General features: G+C 37.9%; 1 protein-coding gene across 4 annotated transcripts in view; it reads left to right on the top strand.

The window, feature by feature from the left end:
• Positions 1-26602, top strand: part of CYP7B1 (cytochrome P450 family 7 subfamily B member 1) — a 202262-nt gene that overhangs the window by 102957 nt on the left and 72703 nt on the right. The window lies entirely within an intron of this gene.

The raw sequence follows: 26602 nt of genomic DNA, 5'->3' as shown, positions 1-26602 counted from the left end.
ACCCTAGTAAACTGGAACATGTGGCTGGAAGAGTTACATGTGGCTCGAGAACAGTTTGGAAGAATTACAAAACCTCATTCATTCATACATACATTCGAACATTTATAGAGCGTCTATAATGTACCAGGTCCAGTGCCTGGTACTGGGTAGACAGTAGCAAGAAAAAATAATCTGAGTATCTGGTCTCATGAAAAATATGGATAATTATAATACAGGTGTGGAAATGACTCCAGGAGACTTTTCCCTCTTCTGCTATCTTTGAAGGTATACTCAATGTGGTAAAGTTAGATGAAGCTGTGGAATCCAAGCCTGAGTTTATTCTGACCTTTACACAATTATAGCTGTGATCCTCTCAGCCCACCGTGATCTGGCTTCTGTTCTCTCTCCGCTTCTCTAAGACACACTGAGAAATGTCCATGACCATTTTCTGTTGCTCTTACATAGATAGCTGACCTAGGCATGTCAAAGGAAGCACTCTTAGGCTGGGGTGTGGTCCAGGCTCCATCTCTGTGCACCAGGGTCTGGTTCAACAGCTTGGAGTCTGAATTTTTCAGTGAATACAGATTAACCACCCTCTCGTAAACTGATATACACGTAGTCTCACAAAAGACATGAGTAAGTGATAATATCCATTTGTTAATTTGCAGTTAGGAGTGAACCCTTTTAGAGACATAAATGCTTATATGTGCTAGTCAGGGTATCCCCTTATTGCCATGGAGGTAACATTGATATTACGTTGGTCTTCCAGAGGCTGCTTCATGAGAATAGAATCAGAGCAATGGAAAGTCGATAGTACTGTGATTCTTTGGGGTAGGTACCTATTGTTAGCATATGTGTATTCATTTCTGTGATCCTTTCCATTTCATCTATGAGGTTTTTTTCTAATAATGCTTTGGCCACAGAGGACATTCGGTTGATGCTGACTGACTGCAGTCCTTTGAGACAGGATTTGGATATCTATACTCTGCAACTTCCAGAATAAACATGTTTGAGGTATGTCAGAAAGGTGGCCTTTTGGGTATTCACAGTAACTGTGTGATAAGCATGGTCTGTATTGGGGAAGGCGCTCTGACTTAAGAACTACAAGGCAGAAGGCTTGCTCTGGCCCTGCCCGTTACTGTGGCAGTCACTTAACTCCTCTGCAGGTGGGGGAGGTTGGACTGGGTAAGCAGTAAGGGCCTGTCCAGCCTCAGTACTCAGATGATCCATGACTGTTGAGCTGATGTTAGTGGCAGGCTTGTGAGTTCCTCAGGCTACACTAAAGTGGAGGTACTTTTTGTGCCGTTGTCATTGCATTGAATATGTTGTTTCATGTACTTACTATGTCTCAGGCACTTGGATGCAACAATGAGTAGAAACAAGCCCATTTCATTTACAGTTGAAAAGGACTTTGGAGGCCATCCACATTCCAACTTTAACCACCACCTCCCCCAGTTGCCATCACAACCATACGTTCATGTTGGTGCCTGTTTATATGTACATATGCTGGCTGTGTGTGCCAGTGGGAGCCCTGCTTTTCTGGCCATCTGTATTCTGTGACAGTGGACAAAAGTTAAGAGAGGAGAAGGTAGGTAGCCATTTGGTTTCTCCTGTCCTTTATTTTAGAGCTTTTGAAAGAGCTGATAAGTGATCACTAAGCCTGCTTAGCGTCCCTAAACTATACTACCTATTTAATGGTTGAATTTGTGTTGATAAATAAGAAAATTTAATCGTTTTGGTAAAGTATACAACTTAGATAAATGTCCATGTCTATTGAGGCTTTTTGAAACTTTGTAGAAGCTCTGGGTGTTGTATAATGTTGAAGTAATACATTGGCCATTGGTAGGACTCCCCTCACTGTCATTGTTAAACCGCCTCCTCCCCGATCCCTGGGAAGCCTACCTTGGGAGTTGTTTCATCCCAGAGTATTATAGAACAGAATTGCTCATCAAACCAGGAGGGGGGATGGAGTGGTGAATTTCGCGCAGTGACACATGTGCAGTCCCTTCATGCCATAAATATTTGGTTCCATTTCTTACTGGAAGGCATAAAACTAATTGCTTATGTGCATGTTTAAGCCACAAAAATGTACTGGCAGAAAGCGAATGCCTGGGGATGTTTGTATGCACATCCCACAGCAGAGTGAACAGGAGAAGTAGTTCCAGCTAAAGGAAAAGCATAAGCCTGCCTTGGAAAATGCTTTCTCGTTTCAAAATCTATTTTATATATATTTTTTTAATAGAACAATTCTCACATATTTCTTTAACCATGGCTCAACATATATATACTACTGAAAATGCTGGTTATTCCATCAAATTTGAAAAAGAATAATACATATGTTTTTATTGTTGATGTTTGTTTTAACCAGCATTTTCTAAGCAGGTCCATAAAAAAGAAATTAGAAATTTGTAAGGCCTCATAGTTTCTTGGCTTCAAAGAAGGCTACAAATAAGAGTATCTCTGTCCACCCTTCCTCCAAAAAAATACACAACATCTGGGTTTGCTTAGTACTTTTTTTTGGAGACAGGGTCTTACTGTATTGCCCAGGCTGGAGTGCAGTGGTGCGATCACGGCTTACTGCAGCCTCAACCTCCCAGGCTCAATCGATCCTCCCACTTCATCCTCCTGAGTAGCTGGAACCACAGGCGTGCATCAACATGCCAGATTAATTTTTGTATTTTTCTTTTTTTTTTAATCTTTTTTGTAGGGTTTTGCTGTGTTGCCCAGGTTGGTCTCGACCTTTGGGCTCAAGTGATCTACCTGCCTTGGCCTCCCAAAGTGCTGGGATTTCAGGCGTGAGCCACCGTGCTTGGCCCTTGATCCTTACTTTTTAAATAGAATGTTTGGTCATAAACATGGGGAAATGGTGGCATCAAATAATTTATTTATTTTAGAGTATCTAGTATTGGAATATTCTTTTAAAATTAGGAAAAGAGTATTACATCAAGACATATTTCTCCTTATTTAAAAGGAGAACACATATTTTAACATAGTAATTACGTAGCTGTAATTTATGTGAAGAATTTTCCAAAGAGTGGAGATGCAATTAGAAACCAGAATCAGGCGAGGCATGGTGGCTCATGTCTGTAATCCCAGCACTTTGAGAGGGTGAGGTGGGTAGATCATTTGAGGTTAGGAGTTTGAGACCAGCCTGGCCCACATGGTGAAACCCCATCTCTACTAAAAATACAAAAATTTGCCAGGCAGTAGTGGCGTTTGCCTGTAATTCCAGCTACTCAGGAGGCTGAGGCAGGAGAATTCCTTGAGCCTGGGAGGTGGAGGTTGCGGTGAGCCGAGATTGCACCACTTCGCTCCAGTCTAGGTGACAGAATAAGACCCTGTCTCAAAAAAAAAAGAAAGAAAAGAAAAGCAGAATCAAATAATTGTTTTGCTGGTCTGTTAGCCAGTTAAAAGTTGCATATAACCTATAAAAACAATGGATATTTCAACATGGACCAATTTCATTCATAAATAACAGCACGGAAGAAGGACTGTGTTGTGCTTTTCATGATTTGGGGGATAATATTTCTCATATATGCCTGCAAGTGTCAGTATGTGAGACAGGCACTTATGGTGCCTGCCCATGAAGTAGGATCTATGTGCGTGAATATATTTGTGAGGGAATTCAGTTGTTAATATACCCCTTCCCTCTTTAAGGAAACCCTAGAAATAAAATTGAAATTATAACTCATTTATGAGTATTTTCTGAATTTACATAAACATTTACTTCATTATTCCTTTAAAGAGTGAACTCGCATAGGACATTATAAATATTTATGTTTTATAATTTGAAATTTATACAGATTTTAAAGAATTGATCTCAAAATGTATGCTATGTATTTGGAAATAAATAGTATTTTTAAAAGTAAAGAAAGTTAGATGCTTATCTATTTCATACAACTAATTTAAACATTAGGAAAGAAATGGAAGGATATTTAAACTTAATGGCAGACAACCTCAGAATTTATTTTTAAATTAACGTTTTTTATTTTTATTTTTTATTTTTATTTTTTATTTATTTATATTTTTGAGATGGGGTCTCACTCTGTCACCCAGACTGGGGTGCAGTGCCACAATCATAACTCGTTGCAGCCTCCATCTCCCAGGCTCAAGCAATCCTCCCGCCTCAGCCTCCTGAGTAGCTGAGACTACAGGTGCACACCAGTGTGCTTGACCAATTTTTGTATTTTTTTCTTTGTAGAGACAGGGTCTCCCTATGTTGTCCAGGCTAGTTTTGAACTCCTGGGCTCAAGCAATCCACCTGCCTCAGCCTCCCAGAGTGCTGGGATCATAGGCATAAGCCACTGCACCTGTCCCTAAATCAACAGTTTTTAGCACCAGCACCTAGAAAACCAGAACCCAAATAACTTTCACTTCAGCCAAAGTTGGACTTCTGAAAGCTTATAGGGAAGGTGTGCGTTTTAAAGCAAAGCATTACCTCCTTGTAGGCATTGCTTTTTCCATTCAGTGTATCTTCAGCTTCTAGTGTTTTACCTGGCATGTAGTCTATATTAAATAAATGTTTATTGCTAAATAAATAAGTGAATAAAGAAAAGAAGGGAAGGAGGGAGGGAGAAAGAAGGAAAGAAGGAGGAAGGAAGAAGAAGGAAGGAAGGAAGGAAGGAAGGAAGGAAGGAAGGAAGGAAGGAAGGAAGGAAGGAAGGAAGGAAGTTGAAATGAAAAAACTTCAAAAGCTAGTTTTAAAAGGTTTTTATATATTAACTGTAGTCACTATGGCCACCACCCAAGTCTCTAAAGCTTTACTCAGAGAGAAGATGGAGACCGAAGAGTAGAAGTGGGCTCATGGGCATTGCTGCAGGACCTTCGCAGATCCAGTGACCGAGCCTGAATATCAGGTTTTATGTGCAGACGTCTGTATTATCACCAGTGCTCTCACTGAGTCCAAGAATGTGTTTTATGCTGAAACATATGTTTAGGGATGAAAGCAGAGGGAGCAATGGTTGAGGATTTTTTTGGTACTAAATGTATTTGTATGTATTGTGCTCTAGAATGAGAGAACTCTACAAACCCAGGAGATGGCTGGGAAGAGCTACCAAGTTTAGTTATCCACTGCCTCATAATGAAGAGAATCTTGCAGACAACCTTAGGTAGATTCACTGAAGGGTGAGAAATATAGTATCTAGAGAAAAGACCTACAAGTAACGAGCGGGGCTTTTATTATTACACTTTTCACACTATTAAAAGCAGGTGGAGCTGTTTTCCCAGCTATATGGAATAACACATACTTGAAAAATACTTGGAGAAACTCTGAATTATCCAAGGAGTAATTTTTAAAGTAAGTTTTATTGTATATTTTTGAGGCTTACATAATTTTAAGAGAAAAATTTGTGTTTCTTGAGCACCTGTTACGTGCTACATACTTTAGATGTTACCACATTTTGTTTTGCTTTGTTTTGTTTGGGGCATTTTAAATTTTTCTTAATTGAGATGTAATTCACACATGGTAAAATCCACTATTTCCAAGTGTACAATTCATCAATTTTTTTTGTATATTTACAAAGCTGTGAAACCATCACTACTATCTAAGTTTAGAACATTTTCATCACCCCAGAAAGAAACCCTGTTGGCAGCCACTCCTCATTCCTTCCTCCCCTCATCCCTAGGTTACCACTAATTTACTTTCTTTCTCCACGAATTTGCCTATTCTGGACATTTCGTATAAATGGAATGATACAATGTGTGGTCTTTTGTAACTGACTCTTCATTTAGCATAATGTTTTCAAGTTGTCACATTAGTTAATAGCTCTTTCCTTTTTATGACTGAATAATATTCTATTGTGTAGATATACCACATCTTCTTTATCCATTCATCAGTTTATGTACATTTTGATTCCTTCCACATTTACGTACTATGCATAATGTTGATATTAACATTTGTGTGCAAGTTTTTGAATGGACGGACCTGTAATTTCTTTTCTCTTGGGTATATGCCTAGTAGTGAAATTGCTGGGTCATTTGGTATTATTGTGTTTAACTTTCTGAGAATCTGGCAGACTGTTTTACACAGTGCCTGCTCCATTTTACATTCAGTGTGTGAAGGCTCTGATTTCTCCATATCCTTATGAAAACTTGTCATTTTCTGGGTTATTGATAAGAGCCATCCTAGTGGATGTGAAGTGGTGTCTCATTGTGGTTTTGCATTGCCTTTCCCAAATGACTAATGGTGTCGAGTGCCTTTTCATGTGTCTGTTTTGTATATCTTCTTTGGAGAGATGTCTAGGAGTAATTTCATTTGATATTGTGCATTTCTATATTATATAGAAGAGAAAAATGAAGGCAGACATTAATTGGATCTGTCACAAAACATTTGTTGAGCGCCTGCTGGCAATTGCTTGGGAAGGTGCCATTTGTAGGTACATTTGAGTGACATCATCTTTGAACTGGGAAGAAATATTGACATGCTGATTGTGACCTTATACATTTTTTTAAATAAATATATTTAGTATAGAGTTATATAAATAAATTATACTTTAGCATTATTCTGCTGCTTAGCAAATCTATTAACTTATTTAATTATTTTAACACAGCCTGATACAGGGTTTATCATATACTTGGCATTCTAGGCATTGTTGTAAGCACTTTAAAAATATCAATTAATTTAATTCTGGTAACAACCAATAGTTGGTATTGTTATCATCCTTAGTTTATAGATGAAGAAGCTGAGGCAAAAAGAGATGAAAGAACTTGCTCAGCACCACACAGCTAGTGAGGCAGTATGGTTCAGGACCACCTGATTTATACTACCACACTCTGCTGCCCCTCTTATGCTATGTTGTCTCACTCATACATAGTATTTGGGATGAGGAGTGTATAAACCCAACCATGCATTGATTTAACAATTATTTGCTGAATGCCTACCCTGACCCACTTTCCTGGTCAGAACCTGTGCCCTCGTGGGGTTTACCTTCTAATGGATGAGACAGATCATACCCTGTAAGCAAAAAGACCAGTTATCTGTGAGGTGATATAAAGAAAAGGAATGAAGGTAAGGGAGAGAGTGTGATGGGGTGGTGAAAGGAGCATGCAGACAGGGAGTCAGGAGACGCTTTTCTAAATAGGTGCCATTCAAACAGCAACAGGAATAAACTGAGCCATGAGGGTGTCTAGAAGAACAATATTCCAGACCCAGGAACTTGCGGGTGCAAAATGCCCCAAGGTTACAGCGTGACTGGCAAGGTGTAGGAACAGGGAAAAAAAGTATTTTTAAAGGCTCACTGGAACATCAATCTGGAGAATACACAGTTTATTTTTATTTTTGTGGGTACATAGTGGGTGTGTATATTTATGGGGTACACAGGATGCTTTGATGCAGATGTGCAATATTTAATAAGCACATCATGGAGAATGGGCTGTCCGTCTCCTCAAGCATCACTTTAAGTTTTTGTCCTTTGAGTTACAAACCATCCGATTACACTCTTTTAAGTCATTTAAAAATATACAATTAAGTTATTACTGACTATAGTATCCCTATTGTGCTATCAAATAGTAGGTCTTATGCATTCTTTCTATTTTTTTGTACCCATTAACCATCCTTCCCCACAACCCACATTACCTTTCCAGCCTCTAGTAACCATCTCTCTACTGTCTGTGCCCAGGAGTTCAATTATTCTGATTTTTAGTTCCCACAAATAAGTAAGAACATGTGAAGTTTATCTTTCTGTGCCTGGCTTATTTCACTTAACATAATGTCCTCCAGTTCCATCCATGTTGTTGCAAATGACAGGATCTCATTCTTTTTAATGGCTAGATATATTCCACTGTGTATATGTACCCCATATTCTATATCCATTCATCTATTGATGGGCACTCAGGTTGCTTCCAAGTCTTAGCTATTGTAAAGAATACACTGTTAATGGGGGAGAAGCATTAGACCAGAGAAAGGCTGCTGTGATCATGCAGCAAAGGGATAATGGTGATCAGGATGGAGAGGAAACACTACTTGGATTTGGAAAATATTTTGAAGGTAGAACAAAGTGATTTGCTGATGTTATATGTGGGTTGTGAGAGAAAGAAGTCAAGATTCAATCAAGTTTTTTGGCCTGAGCTACTGGGTGTAGTGGCCTGCCATTTGTTGAGTTGTGGAACACTGAAGGAGAAGCATTCTTGATAGAAAAATTAAGCATTCATTTTGGATAGGTGAAATTTAAGATGTTAATAGACCTCCAAGTGGAGATGATGGATAGGCAGCGGGATTAGAGTCTGGATTTCAGAGGAGAGCGCCAGGCTGTAGATTTGAGCTGACATGTCTCCAGTATACCATCATATCAAGCGCTGTTGCAACTAGCCTGGACACCACGCTCTAGAGCAAGTGCAGAGAGGAGCAGATGTTTGAAAACTGAGCTCCGAGGCTTTTCAGTGTTCAGAGATATTGGAAAGGTGGGGAACACAGAAAGGGGAACTGAGAAGCATCAACCAATGATGTAGAAGCCAAATAAGGAAGCCACATAGAAAGAGTGTTTGAAGAGAGGTCACCGAGGAATAAGCTTGTCTCAGACCTAAGTCCCAGGAGACTGTCAGTGGTTGAAATGAGGAATGGAGGAAATATCTGATCAGAAATGGGCATCTCTATTCCTCTGTATCCCTTGCAGTAAAAAAAGGTTAGTGCCTTTTGGTTAGGCACTTTCCTACTTTAAAAAATGCACACTTGCTCACTTTTGTCTGTAGGATGAGTCTTAGCTGCTCAGCCTTGTGTTCCACATGCTTCACAACCTGGCTTCATCCCACCTCTTTCCAGCTTCGTCTTTCACAATCCACGACTCCCATCCCAGCCAAACTGCACCCTATTACTCTGGCAGTGTTGAGCTACTTCCTCATTTCTAGTTATCAGTTTGCATAGCTGTGCATTCACTACTGCCATCCCATCTGTCTGGCCTATCATTTCCTCCTCTCATTTTCTAATGAACGTTTGCCCATCTATAAAATCACAGCTCAGATGTTACCTTTCATGAAAAGCTTTCCCCTGCCACTCCAATAAGAAATCTACTGGGTTTTTCTCTTAATACCTTGACAACTTGCTCAGTTATGCTTCTACATTGGCTACAGCTCAGTGCACCATATTTATATCCTGTACCATCCATGCCAAATGTGTATTAGCTATCTATTGCCGTGTAACAAATTGCCCCCCGAATTTAGCATCTTGAAACAACAAACATTTATTATCTCATGGTTTCCGAGGTCCGAGAATCTGGGAAAGGCTGAGCTGGGTGGTTCTGAGTGGTTTCTCATGAGGTTGCAATCACAATGTTGGCTGGGCTGCAGCCATCTCAGGACTCAACTTGGGCTGAAGAATCTGCTTCCAAGCTCACACACATGATTGCTAGCAGGCCTCAGTTCCTTGCTGGTCATGGGCCAGAGACGTGCTGCTCACTATGCAGACTTTTTTACAGGGCTCTTCTCAACATAATAGCTTGCTTCATCAGAGCAAGTGATCTGAGAGAAAGACTCCAATACTGAAACCACAATTTTTTATAACCTAACCTTGGAAGTGACATAGTATCACTTCTGCCTTACAATAGTTGTCACACAAATCCATCCTGGTTCAACACGGAAGAAAACTGCACAGGGTGTGAATATCAGGAGGTGAAGTTCTGTAGGGGCCATCTTAGCGATCCTTTGCTGGCTGCTGCAAAAGGAACAAACCTGTCTTTTCAGCTTCCTTCCCCCACCACTACTTATAGTGAACGGTTAGTGGAAGAAACACTCTGTGACGACTGGGAAATGATTAACTGGCTGAGCAAAGAAACAGGCCCAGATAATGTGAAGTAGTGTTGACACTCTGATCCTATTTTCCACCAAAAAATAATGTGCAAAAGCGGGGAGAAAGATCTAATTATCTTTTCATAGATAATTAGAAATGCTTTTATTTCTGTTTTATTGTCTATTCATTTACATCCACAAACATTTTAAAACTTGTACTTAAGACACAGATTGAACCAATCACATTGCTGTTCTCTAAATGTTTGAAATAATTTCCAGTGAGAAAATTGAAAATTCTGGTGAGAGGCAGGTGGAGTGGATGTTGAGCAACGTATGAGTAAACAAGGAAAGTAATTTTGGAAAGAAGCATTTACAGATAGAGTGGACCTGGGTGGTATTTGGTGCAGTGTACTTGAAGTGAAGATGGCGTGAGCTCACTGGGCCCAGAGTTTCCATGGAAAACGGATATGGAAAGATGCTAAGGAAAACCTTACTTTCTCACAAATGTAACATAACATTGTTAAATATTGTTTCAAATTTTAATTTTAATTTTAAAAGCTAGAAGTGAAAGCATATAATCCCATCAGGATCAGCTGAATCCTTTTATTGCCCTCTGATGTGCTTCATTGAAACCACATTTCTGCCTCAAGTATCTGAAATTTGTGTCATTGGCAACTGTCACCACCTTTATTTTCTGTGTTTAATTTTTGAAGGGCCCAGGGAGTGGTTTTTTTGTGAATTCTTTTAAGTTGTAGACACTTTTATTTTCTAAATGAAACAATGCCTCAGTGCCACAGGAAACAGAAGGTCTGATTTCATGTTTTTCGTCTAAATCAAGTAGAAATTTGGGACTGCTGTCCTTCAGGCACAGACCTGGTTTGCGTAGGGACTGTTGCGTTTTCCTCCAGTGAGAGGATGAGGGATTGGTGGAGCTCATCAACTGGATGATATAGGAATATGTTAGGAATATATTAGGAACATATTAGGAATGTGAGAGTGTTTTTGAAAGGAAGGCTTGTTAGACTCAAATAAGATTTGATAGACTCAAATAAGCATGTGCAACACTGGAGAGAAGAATGAAGGTGCGATGAAAGAAGTTTAAAGGAGAAAGTCACAGGAGGAAAAAACAGAATAAAATAAGACAGACAAAGAAAGAAAAAATATCACGTGATCTTACTTATATGTAGAATCTACAGTAGTCAGACTCATAGAAGCAGAGTATAAGGACTATTTTCAGGGAATAGAGGGAGGGGGAAATGGGGAGATTTTGATCAAAGGGTACAAAGTTTCAGTTATGCACGGTAAGTTTTGAAGATCTACCCTGCAACATAGGGCCTGTGGTTAACAATACTCTATCATATATTTATAATTTTGCTAAGAGGATAAGTTTTATGTTAAGTGCTTTTACCAGAAAAGGAAAACAACAGAAAACAAAGCAAGCGACAAAAGGAGGCAGAAGGAAACTTTTGGAGATACTGGATAAATTTATTGCATTAGTTGTTATGATGGTTTCAAAAGTAGATACTTATCTTCAAACACACCAAGTTCTATACATTAAATATATACAGATATTTATATGTCAATCATATTTCAATAAAGCAGTTTAAAAGCAGTCACAGGAGGGTTAGGAAAAGATAGGTTGGTTTTCCTAATGAGAATAAAATCTGCTATAATGGGGATAAATTCAAGGGGAAAGGTTTTTCTGTTCCCTTTCATGTAAAACTTTCAGAAATAAAAATGGAAGTTAGAAAGCAAGAAAAAAATGTTGAAAAACATATAATAATTTGTTTAAAAAATATGGAACTGTCTCTGATAGGATTTACTGGCTTGAGCCTTTTGCCCAATTTTTTTTTTAAAGAATCATATTTAACTTAGAGCAATAAAAAATATTTTCAAAGGGAAGAGCATGTTTTTGAAGATTATTTCTATCTATCTACACAGCACAAATCTGACAAAGAACTTTCCTTCCCTGTTTTTCTCTATAAGCCCCTGTCACTGGCATATAAAGTAGTGATGATAGAAATCCCTGTCCATTGATTTCTACAAATAAGTTATATAGGGAAGTCTCAAAGTAGACACTGTGTTTGGTCAGCTCTTTATTCTCCAAGCTATTGAATGAGTGAATGAATATATGAAATGTAGAAAAATAGTTTGACTATCAAGCTAACATGCTGTCTGACCATCTTGATGAAGTGGGATTTTAACAAAAAGATTATGAAAGTTTCACAGGGTTATGAATCACCAACTCTACCTTTCCTGCCCGCTAGAAACTCAAACCATACAAGGACTGTCATATATATGCAACATATATGCAATCAAATATATTCTTAAGCCCAGTTGCCATTACGCTGTCTTGCTTTTCAGAATTTGGCACCACAATTTATTTGCTTCTCTCTCTCTCCCCACACACACGCACACACACACGCACACACGCACACACACACACACACAGCATTGCTATTAAACAAAAGCAATTCCGTCAAATTCCACAAGAGTTCCAATTTCTTGGGATAAGAAGGGCCTGTGCAGTTCTCATCCCATGTGGATAGGATCCCATCTGAAACATCAGCTACATTTGCCTACAGGCATGGTTCTCACTGGATATTCTCTACCTCAAAGCAGCGTTTTCCTCTTTATTTCTCTATAGATAGAAGGGTCATCCCCAGCAGCAGCAGTATGTGACCAGCAGAGAAGGAGCATCCCTAGCAGCAGTATGTTACCAAATACTGACTGTAGACTCTGTTTTGCTTTGCTCTGAATATCACCACATATATCCCACCTCTTTGCTTGTTCAGAATATCCTCGGAAATGACAGATAAGCCAGCATTTTATTTGTAACTAGTAAGTTGATTTTGTTGTCACCGTAGGTTTTTTTTAATCAGTATAGGTGTCTTCTTTTGTTTCAATGATTTTTCTAGGATTAAAGAATTGATGCTAAATAAACCCAGCTAGGCTATTGATCACAAGAACCCTATATGCCTCTCTAGGTATGGATCAATGTCTAACTCTTTTAGGGACTCCCGGCAAGGCAATCAGTAGACTCTCAACCTTGGTGTATGCAGACAGCAGGCCTGATGAAATGATACCCACTTTTATAACATACCCAGGCTCTCCTTCTCAACAAGTAGGAATTTGAGCATTGACTATAGGCTACATGCGTGGTAGGTTTCACCCATAGTCCCTATACTGAGAGTGATACAGAAGACAAGTTGGGATGAAACAGACAATAAAAGCAAGACATACAGGTCAGAGCTTAGGACAGCTCTAAGCATTTAGGCAGAGCAGGAGAATTTAAGTATAAGGCAAGAGTTTGCAACTAGAGAATCAAACCGGAGTCTCCAGAAAGACAGGTAGAAACAGCATTCGCTGGAATCATGGCTTAACCGCAAGAAATCTTTCTTGGGTTCCTTTAAGCCTTGGGAGGGAACTGTGAACAGCAATGAGCTGAATCTGACATCTCAGTAATAATAACAACAATAAGAACACCTAATGTTGTCAAACACTTATTATGTGCCAGAAAGTACGCTAACTACATGGCAATGATCTCATTTAACAGACCAGATTTTATATTTAGTTTATTTTAAAACATAGATCTTAAGATACATTTCTATGTAAAAAAAAAAAAAAAAAAAAAAAAATCAAGGAGCGTGGTTCCTTCTTATGCATTCCTTCCATCACGTTACCTTTGGGGATATTTTGATGAATCCTTAATTTTCTGACATGCAATGATTTTAGATTAGATTTTTAATGTGATGGCGATAGAGCTTTTATAGCCTGTCCTCCTCAGTTGCTTGAGAACGTTCTGGTAAGCTGTTAGTCCTGTACTTGTATGTAATTGTCATTTCTCTGGAAATTAGCTAATATAATCACCAGGAAATCGTTGCTTTCTTTCTTTTTCTTTTTTTTTTTTTTTTTTTGGCTCCTAAATATGTGCCGTTTATCTCATTTCTGTTTTTTTTTTTTTTTCTACAAGAACTTTTAGCTCTTATTAGCTGTTATTTAAATGTTACTAGTACCTCTATAATGATAACTTATATCCCAGCACATCATTTTGGTTGGCTTTAAAAGGTTTAGGGTTTTTTTCTGTATGATTTTTGATTGTCTGGTAAGCACATGAGAATGCTTTGTTCTGAATTTTAATGGCCAGTTAGGGTAGGAACGGCCACTTTTTGTTTTGAATATATTTTGCCACAGTGTATATTTTTTCCCTGTAACTCAAAATATTGTATGACTATTAGGCTTATAACAAGCTTAATTCAAATTGTACGTGTAAATATATTTTGTCTAGTGGGCTTTTCTGTTAACATTCCTGAGTTTTTGTTTTAGCATCATAATGTGTTGCCTTTTACATTAGAACAAAAGCCCCCAAATGTCGGTTCATCAGCTGACAATACCAGTTTTGTCTCTTAATTAGAAAAGAGAATAAAGCTGTTTAGGGGTGTCAATAAAATGACAGATGCATCATTAGCAGACGGCTATGGTGGATCAGTTTTGTGCAAATACTTGGAATGGAATTAATAGGAATTTCTGCTAGCATATTTAAATTGAAAGCTTGGGGGAAGAAAGCAGTGTTTTAATGCCGTTTACTAGTCAAAGAAAACGGGAGCAAATGACCATTTAATACTGAATTAACAGTGTAGGAGAAATCAAATTGCAATAGAGAATATATTACTGAGAATTTTATATATTATTATAATATATCACAAATGAGCCATTATGAGTATTATATGATTAATTCATTTAATAAATATTTATTGAGGGTCTACTATGTGCCAGGTGGTAAATTTAATTAGAGTATACAAGTGAGTCAAGACCCAATGTCACTGTCCTGTATAATTAATAGGACAAAATTTCAATTCAACCCTAAGTATCTGAAGGGGTTCTTCAGAGGTTTTGCATTAGATGGCCTCACAGTGTATAAAACCCAGGTCATTCAATGTGATTCAAAGGTTAATTCCATTTAGTCCATATGTCCTAAATGGTTGGCAAGGTTGTTTTAGCAAGTACAGGCAGGTGCACATGGGTGTGCTAATGCATAAGATGGTACATTGTTTTTTCTAGTCATCAGGAAGCGCTTTACTCATGAGATTAAAGCACTTTGTCCAATTCAATAATTATATTCTCAGTGCCTAAAATAGTGCCACTCTAGAGTAGGTACCCCATAAATATTAATGAATGGTTGAGAAAATAATTCACATAAAACTGAAGATAAGCAGTAGGTTAATTGGACAAATATTAAGTCAGATATGGGTTGGCATACTAAAAGACTTTTGTTTTGTTTGAAATCTGTTCATTTGTTTGTTTATTCTGTCGATGCTTAGAACACTTCTGCTGTTCCATGCACTCTGTCAGGACTGGGGAGTTGAGAGATGAAACACACAGGCCCTGCCTTCAAGGAGCTCTGAGTTTGTGATGAGTGGTTTTGATCAGAGACCCCCCTGGAGGTATATGGTCCTAGGATGTAGAACAGTGCAGAGTATCATAGACCTCTAAGAGCTGGCCTTGGAGCTATGTACAAAAGTTGGTTTTTGTGAATCTCAGCAGGAAAAATGTATGAACCCCTATTCAGGACCTAGGTATATGCTATTGTAGGCAACCCTGAGATCAAACCTGGAATTTCAAGTGCATCCTCTAAGGAACAGCCACGCTACCACTTCTTGCTGTCAGATTCCACATTTCAACCACCTTTGTTTCAGTGTTGTACCTGGTGTACTTGACCCCCCAGAGTGGATTTTTAATACTTCTTCTATATGACAGAATCATTTAGTGACAGTTAAGTAATAATTAGTAATATGTATTTTCTTAATATTTTGGTTTTTAAAATTAATAAAGAAGAAATTTCAATTGTATAGCTATTACTCAAAATCGGTAAAATAATAATAGTAAAATACTAAATAATAATAATTAATAATAAAATAATACATAAAATAATGCATGAACTGAAATTTGTATTTACCAAACAAAAATAGCACATCGTGCAGTTTTCATTGTTTTATTATTTAAAAATTTTAAATATAAATAAAAATTCCAGGGTGTTATAAAGAATAAGGGGATTATAACACAAGTTCTCCTTACTGTTACAATCACTGTGCTAGCATACTTATTTAGAATCTACTGTTGAAATGAAGGAACTAGTAGAAGGACTAGGTTAGGAGGAATGAATTACATTTAAAGTGAGTTTACACCTTTTTGCACAGTTAAGAACTTATTCTTGAAATGAATGCAGGTAACTGAGCCTAGGTATATCAGGAGGGCCAAGTATATAACTGGTTCTCCAAATTTAACTTCCATGAAGAACACCATGTTCATGTAAAGAAATGTAAGAAAAATGTTCTAACTTACAACCCTGTGAAACTCAGTGGACTGAAAGTATCATTGTTTTACAGCATATCATTTAATAGTTGCTATTCATGGTGGTGCACCCCAGTCATTAAAAAAAAAAATCTTTAAATTGTGATCATTGTGCAATAACTTTGAGTAAAGAAAATTTGTGATAAAATTTACAAATATTGCTATTCAGGATATTTTGTGATAGTTACAGCTATACAAAAATGAGTCATCTGAAATGCTCCATTCTCTATGATCCAAAACAAAGGTTTTTTTTTTTTAATTATTAAGAATACTTTAGGTATCTACATGAATTTTCATTGGTAGCAGATGTGCCTAGAGCTAGGTACCCCTGAAAGACTCTCCTGTACACTACGGGGTATTGTAAAGATCAACTTGCTTAGTTTCTGCAAGAAAGAAAATGTCCCATTCTTTTTGTCTTCGCCTTTTATCATGTAATAACCACAAGGTGAAAAAAACAAGCAAAGCATCAATGCTATTCCTTATTACCATCAAGTATTTAAAGTTATCATTATTTACTCATTCACACATTTATTCTTTCAACAAATATGTATCAAATTGCCATAGCCAGGTAACTTGCTAGGTGTAAGGCAAATCACATCCAACAAGGTCAAGGGTATGGTGGCATTGACAGACAAGGAAATCCCTTTCTACAGTAAAGTGTGGTCTCTGTGCCAGTGACAAAGCTGTGCATCTTCAGGTTTGGGAACATAGGCATTCTCAAAAATGGAAACACCAAAGCAACAAAAGAAAAATGGCAATGGATCGGAAGTATCTGTCTCTGTGTGCATTGTAGATACAGTCGGTACTCAGCTGTTAAATCCAGCAAAAATTCCATTGCTTTAATTAATTTCTTTGTGCTGATTCTTCCTAGTAAGCCTTAATTTTAACAAAGTTAATTAGGTTGAAGATTAAAAATCCCATTAGTGTCGATCATTCACTTCTGGGCTCTGTCAACAAGGTACTAAAACCTTTCTCAGTTTCAGAGGGCCAAGTGGAGTGAAGGGGTGAAAAAAGGCATATGAACCGGCTGCTGGGCATTCTTCAAGACCAGATATTTTATGCTGTTTTTGAAGATTTAGGTGGATATCAGATATAATCATTTTAAAGCATATTTTTTTTCCTTTTCCAGTCATCATTCATCTTTCATCCTTTAAACCTGTGGCTGTTTATTTTCTGAAAAGTCCGCAGCAATGGTTACATTTGCTGAGAAACTCTATTCCATCTACTCTGATTATCTAATTTGCAGGTTTGCAGGGCATAGATTTTTAATCAAGGACCTGTTTCTACTGTCACCTTGTCTGCCCATTTATTATGGTTAAGGACTCAATGGTGGCTAATATCTTACTCAGAGCAGGAAAGAACAAACAATTAATAGAATCACGAATTACCTGCAGGTCATAATTCTGTTCAAAATACTGGTTAGTTTGAGTTATGTATTCCTCCTTGGCTCCCACATCCAACTTACAATGGGAAGAATTGCACAAATTCAAACATGTATTGTTAAGATTTGCTCCCAGGACATGGCTATAGTGTTAATGTAGCAGCCACACAAAAAGAAGGGAGGACCAAGTCCAGAGCAGGGGCGCGTAAGCTACAGGCTGAAACCTATTATCTTGTACACAGTGGAAAGTCGTTAATGGGGAAGGAACCAAAAAGGTTGAAGACAATGAGAAGCCATCTGAAATCAAGTTCAAACAGGGACATGGCAAAAGCATTCCAACTCCTGAACAGAGCTGAAGGCCAAGGGGAATTTGATCAAGGTTTAGGATTAGAAAAAATCGGAGTATACATTATGCAGAACAGGATTGTCCAAGCCAATTTATCTCAAAACAAGGTGAGGGAAAATAACAACAGGACACAGCCCTCATAAAATTTTTCTGGGTTACCAGCACCCACAAAAGATGGAGAAACTCCACAAGACTAGAGCAAGGAGGGAGACAAGGTATGTAGCTTGTGCCTTTATGGTGTGTGTGTGTATCTGGGGCAGAGAGGGGATGTGTAGCATTGCATAGAATGTTCTGCACATAGTAGATCATTGGGAGTGTTGGGTTCACAGGGGAAGCCTACTGATATACGGCCTAATGTCTTTCCCTGGGCTACTGCCTGTAATTCCCTACCACAGTTCTTAGCATGTTGGCACCCCTAAATAAATGGTGGTGACTACCACTGGCATAATAATTATATACATAGTTCAGATCAGTGTGAATAGCTGGGACCACTGCAGTCTGACATGTGCAATGCAAAAATCAAGGGTTTCAGTTATAAATAGTTTATTGACATAATATCACTGAAAAATTGGGCATTGGGCAAGCTCTATAGAATGGTCTTCTATCAAGAACTGATGACAGACTTGAGTAGCCTCCAGTTGCACAATAGAAGTACCTGTTCATGGTGGATGAAAGGTGGGCCTTCTTCAGATGAAATGTCCTTCTTCTTGGGTCTCAAGCTCTTCACTGAAGTAATGAAGGTGAAGAGCTAAGTTATCTCTGTTGCCCATTTTAATTCTAAAATTCTATGATTCAGGACTCTAGATGAGTGTCATTATCTCTGCTTGACTTAACATGGTCTTTCCTTCTCCTTTCCTCTTTGCTGAAAAAAGTCTCAAGCCTTCCATCCTGACATACAGCTCTATTGCTATGAAAATCCTTTTCAAGCCTATTGGGCAAAGCATTGTGTTTCTCAGAGCAAAGACCGTAATTAACTCTTTAGCACCGCCTCTTATCCCTCCACACACTCCCTATTCTGGTCAACCTCTACTGCCTATGAGAATCTGCTTGAAAATTGTGCAGAGTACATTCTGTTTCAAAGCAGCAACCTCTGCACATGCTCTCTGCATCACAGCTCAAGATAGGAAGGGAAGAGGTCTCAGAGTGACAGTCAGCAGCACGACCAAGAGCACAGTCCTAACTCACTCAGTTAATCCCTCCCAATGGATAGAATCATTGTTTTAAGACTTAACTTGACCAGAAATACTTTTGAAACCTTTAATGAAGCCAGCACCTTCCCCTGCCTGTAGTCCATCATTCCAAGCACCCTGTTATGGAATGACCTCACATGGGCTTATTTTGTCTGATCATCTAGAAATTGAGCTGCAGAGACCCAGAATGATTCCTCTTGGGATGCAGCTAAAAACCATTTTGAGTTTGTCTTTCTTATGTACAGCTTCTGAAGTCAATGTTGTAACGCTCTCATTGTACCTCATTTGTTTTTTTTCTCCCTTGCCTTTGAACATGACTACTCTGTTCCTACTTGACATTCACAGAACTCAACTGCACAGAGTAAATATTTTAAAGCAGGATTAGACATCAGTTCTTTCTTACCACTTGAAAATCTGCAATCCAAGAAATCCTGGAAAAGAACAAACCAAAGGGGCTCACTCTTTGATGATCGCCTTGCCTTTCACCCACACTTGGTCTTTAGCTATTAACATACGCATTACATTCACTCTCAGAAGTCAGCTTATCTGGGCCAAGAAACATAAACTGTAAGTCGACATTCCTTGAGAGTCACGCCTGTGTCTTGCCGCACCATCTGAAGTGGTTACTTGCCCAAATCTCCCTTTACTGATAGGAGTCACAGCTCTTGGATGATAAGGACATCTCTTAGGTTCAAGTTTGGAGGAATCTCAACTTTTTCTCCACATTTTTTCCTCTGCCCCTCATAAAAACACACACACATCAGATAGGAAGATCATAGGTAAGAATGATGAAATATAGGATATTTTGTTTCTCATGAATAACCCATCAAGTCTGTTAGGTTTAGAGTAGGGGTATATTTTTGCTCTGAAGGAGGAGAGGGAGTTAAGAAGGGGAATAATGGGGTCAGAGAGGGATATTTGTTCTGCTTTGGACTTTGTCTACCAACTGTGTCATGTCTATATTGCTTTCAAATGAGTGCAGATAAAAGCAATTGCATACGTTAAACACCTTAATCGGTCACCTCCATTCATTAATCAAGTGAGAAACAAGAGCCTCCAGTTCCAGGTTGGTGTAATTTCAGCTTAGAGGAAACACTTTCTGCTCATTAAGGTCTTAAACTCAGCTTGTTTCTTAGTTACCTGAAATATAATGGCCAGTCTTTTACAAGATCATATCATTAATCTGTTCATTATTTATTCAAAATAATTTATTGAGTGCATATTATGTAAATTACTTTCTGCAAGATCTATGGAAGGAACAAAAAAAGTAATGAGAATGCCAGCTCTTATTTCGGCATAAATGTCGCAGCTTCAGAGACACCTCCCCTGATCACCCAGTCTAAATGTAGCTTACCACTCATGTTCAGTCATATTTATCTTGTTTTATTTTCTACATAGCCCTATCACTCATATATTACTTTTGACTAGTGATGTATTTAAGTGATTTTTTTGTTTTCCCCTAGAAAAACGTAAGTTCCAACATAGGAGAACCTTGCATCTTGTCCGCTCCTTGTATCATTTGGGTTTTCTGGAGAAACAGAACCAGTAGGAGATATATACGTGTGTGTATGTATGTGAATGTATCCATACACACATATATTGTATTTTATGTGTGCATAATGTATGTTAAAGGGTTGGCCCGTGTGATTGCAGGAACTGTCAAGTCCAAAATCCATGGGGCAGGCTGGCAGGCTAGGGACTCTCAGGCAAGGGTTGATGCTGTAGCCTCAAGTCAGATTTTCTACTTTCTCAGAAGAACTTGGTTTTGCTTTTAAGGCCTTTCAGCTGATTACATGAGGCCCACCCCTTATTATTGAGTGCTGTCTCCTTTAATTAAAGGTAACTGATTATATATTAGCTGTATCATTCCATTGCCTTGGAGTGCAAAATCGTGAATGAAGTACTTCATCCAACAAGTTTTTTAAAAAGCTGGGTTTTTAAAAAAATAGTGATTACACAAGAAATATGAGGATTTCTCTTAATGTAAAAAGTTTAGTTGACGCAGAGTAAAAAGTGAAAAGCCCTTTTATCTTGCACCCTTTTTTCTGCCCCCACCCCTGCCCCAAGTTCTATTGGTAGTTTGGTATGAAACCTTTCATATCCTCATTTTTGCATTTATTTTGTGTATACATGGAGGGGAAGACATTTACATAAATTGAATATAATTGTTATTCAATAACACACTTTTTCACTTATTGCATAGACCCTTACAAGCTATGATCCTGCTCTCCTTGTGTTTATGATCCAGGTGGGGAGACACATCATCCACAAGGATATAATTAAGCCACAACACTGGCCAACATATTATTCAGAGCTAAAATAAGTGATACTAACACCAGGGTTTAAAAAAAAAAAAGACTATGAATTCAGAGCAGAGAAGAGCCTTGTGAAAGGAAGGGGTAAGCAAAGACCTACAGGAGGAGGGTCAGGCATCTGTATCAGGTTGTTATTTCACTGTTCTTTTTCATTGTGTGACAGTAACTAAAACCCAGTTGGGCGGCTTTCTCCTTGCCCTCTCGGGGCCTGTAACTGTCTGTCTTTGGTTCAGTTTGTCTCTGCAGGTGACAATGACAATGAGCTGTTTTCTTGGGAGAATGTGCTGCTGCAGTTTGGTACCTGCAGAATGAGTGACGCTCCTGCCTCCTTTGAGTTATGGTCTTCTTGGATCTTGTGGGTCAGCTCTTAATTGGGTAGGGGAGGTGACTCATTTAAGCTATTTTGTACTCAGTTCGTGTTATATTTTACTGACTATAATAAATGTCATTTTATTAATTAGTTTGGTAATCCCTTTTATTTCCAGGAAAATGGCAGAAACTTATATTTTCTCTTTGTGTGTACTTAGAAAAATTGTAAAATTTTTATAAAAATTATCCTTAAAGAAGCTAGAAGACTACATAATTTTACCTATATATAGTATTGAAAAATAAATGTAAACATGTAAGAGGAAATGAATAGGAACATTGGTGTAAAGTGAGGTGTTCTCTTTGCTTTAGCTCTACTGCTGGCTGTGTCTGACTTTCAGGTAGGGGCTAGGCATATGAAATGAATGGAATCCAAGTGTTACAGAGAGGCCATGTGGTACAGGGCAACACGGCACAACACAGGCAACAGAGAGTGTTCTCTGAGTTCTGCCACTAGGGTGTGGCATTAAGCCAATTGTGTTGTCCTTGCAGGGACAAATTGGAGTTGGAATAGCCCTTAAGCATGTTTAAGTCCTGAAACACTGCTCACACACAATCTTACATTTAATTCTAACTTGTGAAACAGAAAGGCAAATCTGGAAGCCAGAGCCTAGAATAAGGCTTAGAGTACAGTTTGCAAACCATAATTCTATGGAATGAAATGATACCTGTTTCCCCTTTGGAATTCTGTGGAAAATTGTTAATGAGATAATTCATCCAAGTTTTTACAAAGCTATGTTTTCTTTAAAATAATGATTACATAAGAAACCTCCAGAGTTGCTGGGGAGAGTTGTGTGTGTGTGTGTGTGTGTGCACGCGTGTGTGTGTATGTGTGTATGTAAAACATTCATTCCCTCCCTATGGAGAACTCAAGAAACGCCTAAGGCTTAGACTACAGTTTGCAAACCATAAGTTTAATGAAATGATGTCTGTTCCTGTTTCGTAATTCTTTGCAAAATTGTGAATGAGGTAATTCATCCAACAAGTTTTTTTAAAAGCTATGTTTTCTTTAAAATAATTATTATATAAGAAACATGAGGGCGTCTCTTGCTGTAAAAAATTTAGTTGATAAAGAGTAAAAAGTGAAAAGCCCTTTTATTTTGCACCCTTTTTCCTGCCCCTACCCCTGCCCCAAGTTCTATTGGTAGTTTGATATGAAACCTTTTATATCTTCATTTTTGCATGTATTTTGTACATACATGGAGGGGGAGGCATTTACATAAATTGAATATAGTTATTCTGTAATGTACCTTTTCACTCAACAGTATGACTTAGAAATCATTTTGTATCAGTACGATATACTTAATTCTTCCTAAGAGCTGAAAGATGCTAATAGTGTATAACGATTCACGTTTGCCCCATGCCATCAACAGCTCTGGAATTATCAATCTTTCAAATATCTCCTGTCAGAAGGGCAAATTTGATATGTTCATTTCTTTAACTTATTTTCTCTGATCATTCATTGTGCACTGTATATTGGCAAAGTAGGTTTCTCATTATCTGTTATGTTGAAAATAACCTTAATATCTACAAAATGGTACCCATTTTAAGTATAATATCTATTTAGCAGTGTTACTGTTATGCTGTCTGTCTCTGGTAAGAAATTTAGACTCTGTAACCTATAAAGCAGTTTTTCTCTGGGATTCGAACATATTTTCATGGACTCATACTCATTATTGGTCTTGGATAGAGAACATTTTAGTAATTAGAGGAAACTTGTAGTTCTCGTGATGAAATATAAATAGAATTTTAATTTATAAATGCAATCATTATCATTCTCCCCTTGATTTAAATTGACAGGTTTGGCAATTATAAAGTTTTAGTGTTCTCTTTTTAACCTTTTCTTTTTCTCTCTCTTTTTTTTTTTTTTGGTCAATTTGCTTCTCAGTTTAATAGAGATTTTTTTTCCTTTAAAAACAAAACAAACCAAAACAGTATCAAGCTCCTTCAAATTCTTATTTCATGTACTAGTATGTCAAGTAAGTTGCCAAGCCAATCCATTATACGAGGCACGGATCTCCTAAGTAAATGCCAGTAAAAGGAATAGATTTAGTAAGATTAATAATCATTTTAATTTATAGCACTCTCTTTCCCAAAGACAGTTGGGAAGCTTTGCAAACATTTGAACCAAAAATGCAGTTTAAACCACTGGGAAACAGATATGTAAACTTGCTAAAAAAATAAAATATGAGCCTCATATAGTGGTCCTTCATATTCAGAGATGACACATTCATATTATATAGTTATCAGTTCAACAAGTTTTTATTGCATTTTATTTGTTCTCCTCAAGCCTTATTTTTGATAGATGGTCTCTAAGATATACAGGGAGCGTCCTTTCAATAGCGTGTGAGTGATGAAAAGCAAAACAAAACAATTTATCAAATCACACTGCATACATCCCTATAAATTTAGAGAGTGATGAATCTGTAGACCTATAGAACGTGGCATGTCATGTATTCATCAAAGGTAAAGCCCCAAACATCTCAAACACTGCTGTTGACAGGAAGGCTGGTATTGCTTGGAAAAAAAGAAAAGAAAAGGAATTACCCTTTGAAACTTTTCCTACACTGTAAGAATTCTTTGGAAGATTAAGCAGTTGTCTGTAGCATTTGAGTTCAGAGTTGTACAGAGAATTTGATAGGACTGTTTCAACAGAGGATAATGCCACTGCATTCCTATTTAATAAAATGAAGTGGATTTGCAAAAACACTCAAGAACACCTACTATGTATATGCTATATCTAGAATTTATAGCTGCTAATGAAGGACCAAATAAAATACTTCTTTAGAATGTAAAAAGGAAAAAAGAAGACTAGACCTTTGTTTCTTCCCCATCCTGCTTCAAGGAAGACAGAGGTTTTTCCCATCACAGATTATTTTGCAAGTGCAGATAAAAATCATATTGACCTAAATTGATTCCCTAATGGCAAGGTACCCAACTGATACCTAATTACAGGTGAGTCTTATCTTTTGTCATTTTGCGAGCAGACTAATACATTATCACATTATACTTTAATATAAAAAGATCAGATAATCATAGTTATTATTATCTTCCTTATCTGCTTTAAGTACCCAAGATTTTTAAAGGTCACTATTGTCACCAGGTCCCAAAGCATTTGTTTCCTGGGAGCATTAGGAAGGTAGTGGCTTGTAAAGATCCTCTTTAGCTCTTTTCAGAATAGGAAATAATTAATCTCTTCAGGTGATGGCCTGGCCCTCTGCACCAGCATGCTCCGAGTAATGGTGCAGTTCTATTGCACGGGGACTGATATGGTGGACAAGCCCCCTGAGGGAATGTGCCCTTCTGCCAAATTTCAAATTACTTACTTATTAGGGGAAACTTACTTCAAAAGCCCTTTTGCGGTGGTTTCTTTCAAATCTATAATTCCAGCAGTACAGCTTAGTACGTAATATTGACAGGGTGGGGTTTCTTTCCTCCTTCTATTTTTCTCCTTCTATTTTCCCCAGTAGGTTCTTTTTTCTCTTAGAGAATAAATAGGTATGTTTAATTAAGGAAAATATCTTCCAAATCAACCAGAAATGACTCTGGTGGATAGCCCCTGATTATGTGAAAACCGTGGCTTCTTTCTATAATGTCCTGATATTTCCAAGGTTATTTGAGTGAGAAGCATGGCAGTAAGGGTATTTGAGAGAAAGCGCTTTCCTGTGGAGTTGTAAAGACATTAGAAATTGAACAAACTAACATTGTAGGGTAGGTACGTTTTCACCTGGAACTCTCAGGTTAAATCATCACACTACCTTAATACAATTTTCTTTTTAAATAGCCAGTAGCATTTGTTGTTTTGGTGCTATATGTAATTTGGTAAGGCAGGTAAGGACTTCCTTATAGCAAACCAAATAATTATGATGCTAAATAATAGTGACAATACTGTTGAAGAGAAAAAATCCAAAATAATTGAATACCAGACTATTTTTCACTTCAGTGTGGTGCTCTGATAAACTTTACTCATTTATCTTCATTAAATCAGTTATAAGTTAGTGTCATTTGTCCTGCCCCTGTGACAAGCTGTTTTCTGCCCCAGGGGTCAGACACACTTGTCCACCCCACCTGGACACTTTTCCTAGCCTGACCCCTACTCATCCTTAGGATCCAACCCAAATGCCAACTGCTCTGAGCTATTCTCCCTAAACCCTCCTACCGATTTGTTTGTTCTTACTACTCTCTTACATGTAACCTCATTTATTCCTAAAATATAGTATTCTGTATTTTAAAATTTATTTGTTATTTCACTTATTTTTCCTTGGTAGACTGCAACCCCTGTAAGGGAATTTTGTCTGAATCACTTCTGTGTCCATAATGCCCAGGACAGTGAGTGGGACTTAACTATTTGTTAAATGCATGAGCTGAGTGACTCTGACTCTGTCTCTAAAACATAACATTTAAAGGATTATTTTGAGTAACTTTTGTCCTTTTGATTGGTTATAGAAGAGATACATCTTTATTATTGGGGGTTTGAAAAACTCAGAAAAGCACAAACAAGAAAAAGAAAATTGACAATAGTGCCAATACTTAGAAACAATCACAGTTAATTTAACATTGTGGTGTGTATCATTCAAATCTGTTTTCTCTTAGTGCATGCATTTATAAAGTAAATCATTTTAAATGGAACATTTAGAGACTATATTAACTTTTCAAAGACAATATACTTAAAGACAAGCTTTCCCATGTTTGTGAGACCTCACTTGGCAGTCGTAAAAAGTGTCCAAGAGATCCTATTAAAAACTTAAGCCAGGCGCAGTGGCTCACGCCTGTAATCCCAGCACTTTCGGAAGCCGAGGCGGGCAGATCACCTGAGGTCGGGAGTTTGAGACCAGCCTGACCAACATGGAGAAACCCCGTCTCCACTGAAAATACAAAATTAGCCGGGCATGGTGGCACATGCCTGTAATCCCAGCTACTCGGGAGGCTGAGGCGGGAGAATCTCTTGAACCTGGGA

The sequence above is a fragment of the Macaca fascicularis genome, chromosome 8 (assembly GCF_037993035.2).
Source record: "Macaca fascicularis isolate 582-1 chromosome 8, T2T-MFA8v1.1".
Taxonomy (NCBI): Eukaryota; Metazoa; Chordata; class Mammalia; order Primates; family Cercopithecidae; genus Macaca; species Macaca fascicularis.
This window is presented reverse-complemented; position numbering and strand designations above follow the sequence as displayed.